The sequence below is a fragment of the Charadrius vociferus genome, unplaced genomic scaffold, assembly GCF_000708025.1.
Source record: "Charadrius vociferus isolate BGI_N301 unplaced genomic scaffold, ASM70802v2 scaffold32, whole genome shotgun sequence".
Classification (NCBI taxonomy): Eukaryota; Metazoa; Chordata; class Aves; order Charadriiformes; family Charadriidae; genus Charadrius; species Charadrius vociferus.
In genome coordinates, this window is record NW_009647856.1 from 4,017,495 (window position 1) to 4,027,964 (window position 10,470).

Here is a 10,470-nt window from a genome sequence, read left to right on the forward strand (position 1 = left end):
AAGCTTTTCCTGAGTTCAGATGTATATCTCATGAAGTATAGATTCAATGAATGTGACCTGTTGTCAGGACTGGCCAGAAGTAGAAAAATGAAATGTGGTTTAGGGTATCTCTGCTCTACCTTGATCTTAGTGCCAGTTTGGCTGCTAACATATATCAGAACAGCTTAAACAAATGCTTAGTTATATATAGCCCCAGAGGGGGTATATAAACCACTGGGGATATTCATTATTCTGAAATGATCTAACTCTGCCTCCAGCTATGCGCTCTACATTAGACAGTGAGTGTATGGGAATCATTTGGCCAAGGTAGCTGCCTACATAAGGAGTCATTTAGATCTCGTTTATAGTCAATGGAGTGCAGTAGGTACTTGTAAGGCATGGTTCATCTTACTCTGAGGAAGACATCAAGACAGATCAGATAAAATTCACCCTAGAAGTGCCAGAACATGCTTCCAAGCTGAATCTGTGTAGACAAGAATTTAATTTAGGACCAGAGGGTGGTAGAGAGAGAAAGAGGCAGCTCCAGAGTGCAATACATCTGGCTAATTTTGCGTGTTTTTAGGATAAAAGCTGAATCCTTCCTGGAGATCCCTACTTCTCTCCTTTAGCTAAGAAGAGACCCTGGGATGTCAGTCTTGGGTAATAACATCCACGTGTGGAATTCTAACATGGTAGGGTGAATCTCACTCTTGGACAGGTTAGGCCAAATTTGGCCATATCTGCAGGCCTTATAGACCTCTAGACTGACCAAACTGTTCAAGGAAGATTTATTGGAGCAGATGAGCTGTATTGGTAATTAAAACCAAGAAACAATAAAAACTGTAATATTATTTTAGTAGTACATTCTAAATGTTGTCTAATTAGGTATGTCTCATTAAAGTTTTAGTTGCAACAGTTGTGAAACGTAGTTATTCCTTCTTATGTTGCTTCTGTGTCCTATCAAGTAATAAGTCATATTCAGATCCTCTAGTTACTTCACACTGCAGCCTAAAATAGCTTTGCAATGGAAACTAATCTTAGGACTTCATCTAGGTCATAGCCCAAAATCAGCATGGTTGCATCTGTGTGAGTGCAGCACTGTAGTAAGGCACATTGTTACCTCTTCCAAAGTTAATGGGGTGGTCTATGCATAACATTCTGGTGGTGTGCAGTATACCTCTGCCTCTAGCCTGTTTTTGGACCTAGTCCTTAATTCTTCCCCATCCTGACTTAATGCCATAAACTCCAATGATTCCAGTTAGTTTAGGTACCAGGTCACTTGACTATTATAAATCCAAACATCTCATTTGATGTATAACTTCAAAAAGGGATTATTTCAGATATAGAAAAGACAAAGCATACTTTATTTGCTGAACAATAAAATTAAATCTTGTACTTTGACCATAATTTTCCTCTAGAACACCTCCAGAAAATACTAATTATCAAAACTTCTTGGTAAATAATGAAAGCTCACACATCTTTACATTACTATTTTGCTACCTGCATAGCACAAAAACTCCAGGAAAGAAGCCTCGTGCCAATGAGAAACTTTTCAGAACTTTAAGAAAAAAGAAGCAACCAAGTAAAAACATGAACATTTTCAGGAAGGTAGTAAAATTTCTATTCCAGAAAGCCAAAAAAAGAAAATCACACACTATGTGCTGCTTTTGATGGCGAAATAATCTTCACTTTGCAGAGGAAATGATGGAGGAAGAAAAGCCTTAAGCAGCAAATCCAGCCTTAGGCAAAAGCAATTTCTTCCAATTCTGGCAATAGCTTTTTAGAAATCTGGGTGCTTTTTGTTGATGAGGTTTTGTTATGTTTTTTGTGTTTGGTTGTGTTTTTTTTTTAATGCATTCGTTAATGAAATTTCCTTCTTTTCCCCAGACTACTTGCCTAAGTCATTTCTTTTAGGAATGTACGCAGCTTTTAATATTTTGAAGAAAATGAAGGGAAAGGTAATGAAGCATGCCTTCTTAAATTAGTTTTTTTAAGGAGTGAGTGACAAGTGAACTAGAATTACACAATACAAAAAAAAAAAAAAAGGAAATCAGCTTTTAAATATCAAGGATTTATAGGGCTATGATTGGGAGCTGAAGACTAATTCACCATAAATAAGAGCTAAGTTAGGTACTTCTCTCTACTGAATTTATTGAATAGTTGAGTACTCCTATTATTAGCCAAGCTCCGAGTAGAGAATTATCTTCACCATATAACACAGGAGCTTTAACATGATGCCTACATTATACAGTCTATTATATCGCCTCACATTCGTATTGTTCAGCAATTAGTTATATCTAAGAAAGCAGCAGTAACAGTCCATTTAATACTGTAAATATGCTTTAAGAAGTGACTATTATTCCAACCTGAACTAATACATCCAATACCATCTACTGACACTAGAGGCTGCTAAGAATAAAGATTTTTTTTAGTATCTGAGCAAGATGTGGCATGGATGAATATTACTTGAAAGTCTTTTTAAACAGAGCTTCATATGATAAACGTAAAAAACCTATGCTACTTTACAAAACTAGCTTATAATTATTATGGATCTACTAATTTGAATGGTGGAAATATGAAGTATTTGTACATTTGAGCAAATATACATGATATGGCTAATTTTCAGGCTCATTTTACATTGATAGTATAGAGAGACTAACCTTGTAGTGTAATAGCAATAGCACTTCAGATTATGTTTGTCTACATCTCTGAAATTGGTCCTGACAGGTTAAAAAGCAGAAGAAAGTTTAAAGCTAGGAATGCCCCCAGAAGAATTTGGCAAAAAACTAGCATAAGAGACTTTGTTTTAGCAAAGTGTTCATTTTTTAATGATAGCCTGGTCCAACTCAATTCCGTTTAATGCAAACTGTGTTTATTTATTTTCTATAAAAATCAGTTATGGGATTAAAAAGACACTAAAAATTAAATACAGAAATTACAGTTCCAGATTCCTTGTAAGTGAATCACATATTTAATGTTTTCAGACACTGCAAAATGTATTGCACAATGTAATATCTTTTGTGATTTTGCTAGTTGGTACACTTACCTTTAAAATAACTGGTTACAGATTAATGAGACTTACCTAATTCTATTAATGTCAATATGAAACTTCAGATGATTTCAATATGCTGTACAGCATGCTTAGCAAACAAGAACACTAGGTGGAAAACCTCCTTGTAGCGTATTAAGCAACTAGCTCCAGGAAAAAAAGAAAAAAAAAAAAAAGGAAAAAAAAAAACAAAGTCAAAGACATATCAAAAGTTAGAGAAATTTTAATTTGCCAGAAAACTTTGGTTAAATGTTAGCCATCCTTTTGCTCTACAAGTAAGAAAAGCAAATAATGATAGAATTTTTCAGTACCTTTGAGTGCTTCCAATTTAAAGTAAGATTTGGAAAGGCAGGCAATAAAGTTGCTGGAGAGCAAAAATTAATACAGGTAAGTGCTGGATTATGGATATAAACCAGTTGCTCTTACACAGAGCAGACAGGAAGACCACTTGGAGCTTTAAACCATCTTTCCACTCTTGCCTCTGTCATCAAAAACTACTTCATTCATGACTGATTTTTAAGTTTTGACCAGAGGAAAATTAATAATAGATATATTCAAGTTGATGATAATTCTGTCAACTATTTAATGACAGTTTGTCCTCAATCTCTCTTATAGTACTTGTTTATCTTGAATAGTTATTTAGATCCAGACTGAACTGGGGGAAATAAAACGTGAAGTTACAGAATTGTTAATGCAAGTGATACCCAGAAGGGGTAACTAAGCTTTTGAGGGCTACTTGTGACCTCACAGCATATCTAAGACATCTGTTGAGACCATTATTTGGATACAGAGTTTAGAGGAGAAATGCGTCCTTCTAGAAAAGCAGGTACAAGCCTAGAATAGCTAAATTAGAGGTTTTTGTTTAGGTGGCTCAATTCTACTGCTAGCTTTCAGTCTTTCATCTAATTAATAGATAAGTGCTCACATAAAGTAGAAGAGGGGAGATGGAGAACAATTCACTGCAGTATGCTCTGCGTCATAGCACAGAATCACAGAACGGTTGAGGTTGGAATAGACCTCTGGAGGTCACCTGGTCTAATCCCCCTGTTCAAGCAGGGCCACATAGAACTCTGTTAAGATGATAACATGACAACAGGGCAGACTCCTCAAGAAGGGAAGTTAGTTCCCCTGTATGCTGGGGAATTTCTCTAACTTCTTTTGTTTAACCTGAAATCAGTTTTACTTTATATTTTGATTAAAAAGCATAGAGAAATATCTTGGACAGAGGCCAACTCAAACGGATGTATTTTCCTTTCTGAATTTGAACCTGATGAATCAAGAAGTGAATCATTCATGAGTTTTTCTGGAGATCCCATTTAATCCTCCCGATGGCCCCCCTGACATGACAGGTTTCCTTCACTTCTCTCAGAGCATGATTGAGCTTTTGCAATTTTGCAATCTACTCTTGGACTGGATCCCAGGTTAGCAGCCCTTATTACCCACTTGAGTTAACACAGCAAGTCTCTTTATCCTTTAAACACTTTAACTCAGTAAGTGACTCAAAGAAGCCTTTTCAGAACTAGGGTATGTTCACCAAAGGGACAGCAAGCAGAATAATGGTTAAAACATTTACACATCAGTTTCTGCTTATCTAAATGTTAAATGTTTCTTACACCTCTGGTTCCACTCACTTTTGCCTTCATCTGCAAGGGAGAAGCAGAGTATGAGACTGAAGCAAAATGTCCAACCTTCATTTAATATCTCTGTCAACTTTCTAAAACTGTCTTACTTCTTATTCATACACAAGGCATATTTCGATTTTTAGCTCCTCTTTTGTTTCTAAGCTATGTGAAAAGCAAACCCTTTTAACCTAATGAAAGCTGGTTAGGGTTGTTTCCCAATTAATATATTTCTCATTTCCTAAAAAAGTATAAGCATTCAGAAGAATTCCCTTCAGATTTCAGGTCTTTACCATAGATTATTGTCCCATTGGATTATTTTTAGCAGCCTCCTATTATTTAGGTAATACAATATCAAACTGGGTAATCACGACAGGGGGGTTTGAACTAGGTGATCTTTAAGGTCGCTTCCAAACCAAACCTTTCTCTGATTAGAAAACTCTAGACAATATACAACTAATGAAGAGACAATAGAGCTGCAATATGAGCCTTGTCTCCTTAAAATTACAAATTATTACTTTCTACATTAGTTATGGTGAAATGGCATTTAAATACAAAAAAAAAAAAAAATGGATAAAGAGAATTTATATAAATTTAAAAAAAAATCTTGCCGTTTCAGAATTTGTTCTAATGGTTGTTATCTTGCTGCAGAATGCTATTTCAAAAAGAGCTGAAAATTGACTTCGGCAATTTTAAATATTATTCTTCATAAGTCAAGATTTTAAGACCAATAAATACAATGATTTTTTTGCTGGAAGAGAATAATGTTTCACTGAAAATACTCCTATATTATGAAAAATCATATCTGTGGGATTTTTTTCTCCATTACTTCCCTCTTTAAAAAAAAAAAAAGAATGAAAATATAAAAAAAAAAAAAAAGAACAGTAAAAAAGTTTTAGGAAGCTTCATGTATATTTTTCAACATTATGCTATTTTTTAAATTTCTACAGTAAGGTATTCATTTTTTTCTTCCTTCTTCGTTAGACATACAGCCGACTGTGAATTTTCCCCTTTATATTTCTAGCTCTAACAATCAATACAATTTGATGGGTCTTTTCACTGTTTGGAGAATCACAGAATTTTGGAAGGGGTTGGAAGGGTCCTCCAGAGATCATCCAGTCCAACCCCCTGCTCAAAGCAGATTCTGAGCCCAACTCCTGCCAGAAGCATTGATTCAGTCATCAAAGGTGATTGTAACAGTGATATCAATCATGGATCACTTTTCATTGCAGTTATATTATATGATGGAAACTTAACTAGCACTATTAAGACTGAAGCATAGGAGTTAGGTGATTATTGCAGCCATTTAACAGAGTAGCCCAAAGATTTCGGTAGAAATTAGATCTGACTTTACACATTTTTGTGTCACAAGTTTCTGTCAGGGCATTGTAATTAACAGACATTCCCACAAAATGTCTCTTCAGTTGACACACAAAGGAGCAGTCAGAACTGATAGGAAACATATTGCTTATACCGCTTTGGAGGAACAGATTAAATTTAGTACCAATAATTGAACAAAAAAACAATTACCACATGAAAAAGAAGTGTATATCTGTTGGGACTCAAAAATATCTAAAACCAATTTAAACAAAACAGCTATTCCATCCATTGAATTTATCTATAAAGTTATGAGATAAGAGAAAGGAGACATTTTCAGTGACACTTTGCAGAAGGTTATGTGGCAGAAAACTTGAAAGAGCTCTTTGTGAATTCAAAAGACTGCTGAAGGATAGTGTATAAGGGAGGAGGATGTTTACTTCCCCTATAAACTGCTCTGAAGCTCTGCCATGAATTTATGTACAGAACAAATTACCTTGGTTTTCATATGTTGACAGTAACATTTTTGGAGGCTGACATTGCCTAGAGTAGTTTAAAATAGTTTATTTTTCAGAATAACAAGGCATTTTCCTCCAAAACATGCAGCATCCTCTACAAAATGTTGAGACATCTCCAAGTGAAATGTGACCAGCTGGATAATTTTCTTTTGCAGTACCCTCGTATAGCTTAGGAGCTATTATAGCAACATAAGAACAGAATCAACTTTCAGACCAGTGAATGGCCACTTTGTGGGTGACCAAATGTTTCTACAATTCAGTTGTGGGAGAAAGAAATACCTTGCACTGAAAGACAGCATCTATCCCTTCAACCTTACTGAAGTGAGACGCAGTTGAGGCCGACCTAGAGGTGTTTCATAGATTTACTAGCCAGAATTAAATTATTTAAGTAGCTATAGACAATATTTTGTCTTTCAGAAATTGGTTCTGAGTTACATGCTATGTTGAGGCTCTGTGGAAAGCTTTTCACTCAGGTGATCAAGAAACAATGTCACAGCTATATGCATATATAGAACTTTATTTTAGAGACGGACAGGGTAAGAAAATTCTGATACGGTCTGATTCTATATGACAATGTCTTATACTGTAGGAAATAAAGTACAGTTTCAGTCTGACAATAAATGAAGAAGAGCAAAATCTCAGGCTTACTGTAAGCTGAATTAATGTTGAAGACAGAGGAGCAGTGTTCTGTTAAACAGAAAACAGCTATTAGAACCTCACTGAAGAGTTTGTGGAAAATGTTACTTGTACAACAATGTCCCCAGGCATGTTGTGGATGCTGGCTGATATTCTTAGACACTTATTTACAGCTCTTTCCAATAAAATGAGCTTCATAAGACTTCCCAGGGGCTGGCATTATTCTGCATTATTATCATTATTCTGCATTATTTGTATTCCAGTAACACCTACAGAACTAACCAAGAGGCATTTGATACATAATTTAAAAAAAAAAAAAAAAAACAACAAAACAAACAATCCCAAAACTTACTAAATGCAGCCAAAAGGAATTAAACTGAAATTCAACAGAAACACTCAAAACTTAGTTCCTTATCAAGAATATGTTGCTGAACAGGTTTGTATTAGAAATTAAGATTTCCTAGTTTGTGCTTGTTTTAAGAATCATAGTTCTTCTCGTGTTTCTACTTTGGTACAGATTTTCAAAGGGTTTTCAAATCCTTAAGGGGTGATCTTAGCTAAATTTAAGATGAGCCAAATTACTTTCTCTTTACACTTCTAGAAAGGACTGGAACTGCACATAGAAGAAGGGAGTCACTGGAGACAGATGGAGAAAACCCTTTATTAATTGGAGTTTACAGAAGACACCACCACATTTCCTTCAGCAGGGTTTCCCTTTACAAGGAGAGGTTATGTTTTGAACATGTTAATAGAATAGCTGTCTGCAGAAAGAACCCATCCTAACACATCCCTGCAGTCCTGTAGCAGTCTGACACTGATTCCAGTAAGAACAAAATTAAGCTGATATACATTTTTCACTGAGGTATTCCTCTGGGAGTTTGTGTTGCCAGAACCACTGCTGATTTCCCTATCTGGCTAAAAATGAGTGAAAAAGGGTTGTAGAATGTTTCACTGAAGTCACTGGTTGGTAAAAATTTACTTTAAAATCTTCTTTTTCAATTTCACCCACACTGCCTAAAAAGATATTCCTTTCAGGCTGCTCCCACTTGCTTATCTCTGCAGCCCTTTACCCATTCCACAGAACTGCCAACTGAACTAAATAATTTCAGACAAAATAAGGACCTTAAGGCTAGCAAAGATCTGCTATTTAAACTTTTAGTTCTTTTAGTGGAAAAAAAAAAAAAAGGTCAGGGTGATGAAATGATATTTCAGTTTATAGATCAGCTGCCATAGCTGCAGTTGGCCAGACGTCCGAATAAAGCCTGGAAGGAAGCCTCCTGGCACATTAGAGGAAGTCCCTGCACCTCTCTTGATGGTTGTAAAATTGGATGGAGTTGGTTTGCTTGCTTGCCTTGGCAGTCCTTTACCTGAAACCTGCATATACGTTCTGTTGGGGAAAGAAGTAAAGGAGAGGCTGCATGAGACCACTCCAGCAGCCCAGTAGGTTGTTCTCTAGTACAAAAGTGATTTCAAATACATGATGCTTCAGATAAAACAGGAAGATGTATTCTCAGTCCCAGTGAACTGAATCTATTGTCACAAAGTATTATGATAGCTTGAGATAAAACAGATGGTACAAGAGTTGCACACAGTAACTTATCACGCAATGTTGAAATGAGATACACAAGAGACAGCAAGTAGAATTTTTAGAGCCGCTTTTTGCTGTTGTTCTCTAGTAACATTTTTGCCACTTAGAATATCCCATCAGTGTCAGTTAAAGCACCAGAAAGTCTTTTACGTGAGACCTCACTAGTGCAAGTATATAAACTCTATGGCTTTTGTCAGCTCTGCGCAGGACAGTTGCAAACTGTTATTGATGATCATCTCCAGTTGTCCTTTCCTGATCTGTGAGCAAGGAGAGCAAAGGATTTAATTAATTTCACTTTAGGTATCTAAAGTGTAGGCTTTTTCTCTGAGCTTGGTATCATCCCATAAAGATAGCAAAGAGAAAAAGGCCTAGAAGATGTAGAAAATTATTACAACATGAGATGGAAATGCCTGTATCTTTTCATTAACTAGAAAGGGGCTTAGCAGGACTAACTCAAAAGATGTCTACATCAGGAGATTTGATTCCTATCCTTGGAGCCCAGACACAGGACATGCCAATGTTTCACGCACATTTGAACCCTCTGGCAGTGCTAAGCAGTCTAGGCATTATTCTTTCAAAGAATGAGCCTTACAGTGCCTTGAGTCTGTCCCAGCTGAGTTTCTTGATCATTTGAAACGCAGCATTAAACAGAAATATTAACAATGCTAAACCAACCAATTTTCGCTGTGCAGTCTCACAGTGACTCCCCGCAATAGCTGTTTCAATAGGTGGCAGAAATAGTAATTCAAACTATCAAGTACAATGCAGCTTTCATAAGAACTCAGTTGCTTTGGATGCACTTAATCTTGAAAGATGCATTTTATTTGATTACCAGTAATTTTTTACAGCTTAATACTGAAATAGCTTCCCAGTGTTAGTCTTTATTTTGGCTGATAACAGTCTTCAATATGACATGACATATATTGATAACTACCACAATATTTTTGTGATAGATACATCACAATCTTTGACATAATTATTCTCACTTCATTTTATTGCCTTTATATTCTTTTAGCTTTATATTTATAGTTGTATACTCATTTTTCACCACCGCTAAATAATTTACCAAAGGTCATACAAGAAATTCTGCAGCAAAGCAGAGAACTGAACCTCCATTTTTCAAATCATAAACAAATCTCTAAGCACTTGTCAAACTCAGGAAAAAAAATGTAGTAAGAATACATTCTTCTGTAATGGATACTTTTTGAAACTATTTACACTTTTGCTTAGAATCTTCAGAATTTCTGTACAAACATAACACTTAAGAGAAACAGACCACCCCTCTTTTGAATTTTATTCCTTAAAAAGCTATAAAAAAAAGGTAATATCCTGAAAAATGCCAAGTACAGTATAGAAAGGGAGGAACTGTGTCTGGAATTTTGTGAGTGGCGTGTGTGGGCAGGCTGAGCCATTTAAACTAACCAGTGTTGGTCAATGTGGATACACTGAACCATTTCAAAAGTAAATGCTTCAATGACTACTTTGTTGTGCTGAAGGGTAGACCAGCCAATAACCACATGATCCCATCCTGTGTTCTTGGCAGTCTGAAACTTAAGTTCCTGCATATAACAAAGTATAAATATAACTCATTCAATAAAAATTAACTGAAGGCTTTCAAACAATTTTCAATAAAAGGCTGTTGGATTTGGTTCTTTTCTATGGAAATTTTCAAGTCATGTTATTTCCTTCCACCAAATCAGTCAATCTATCTTCAAGTCAAATGAATAAATAAATAAATAAATAAATAAATACATTCCCCCCCCC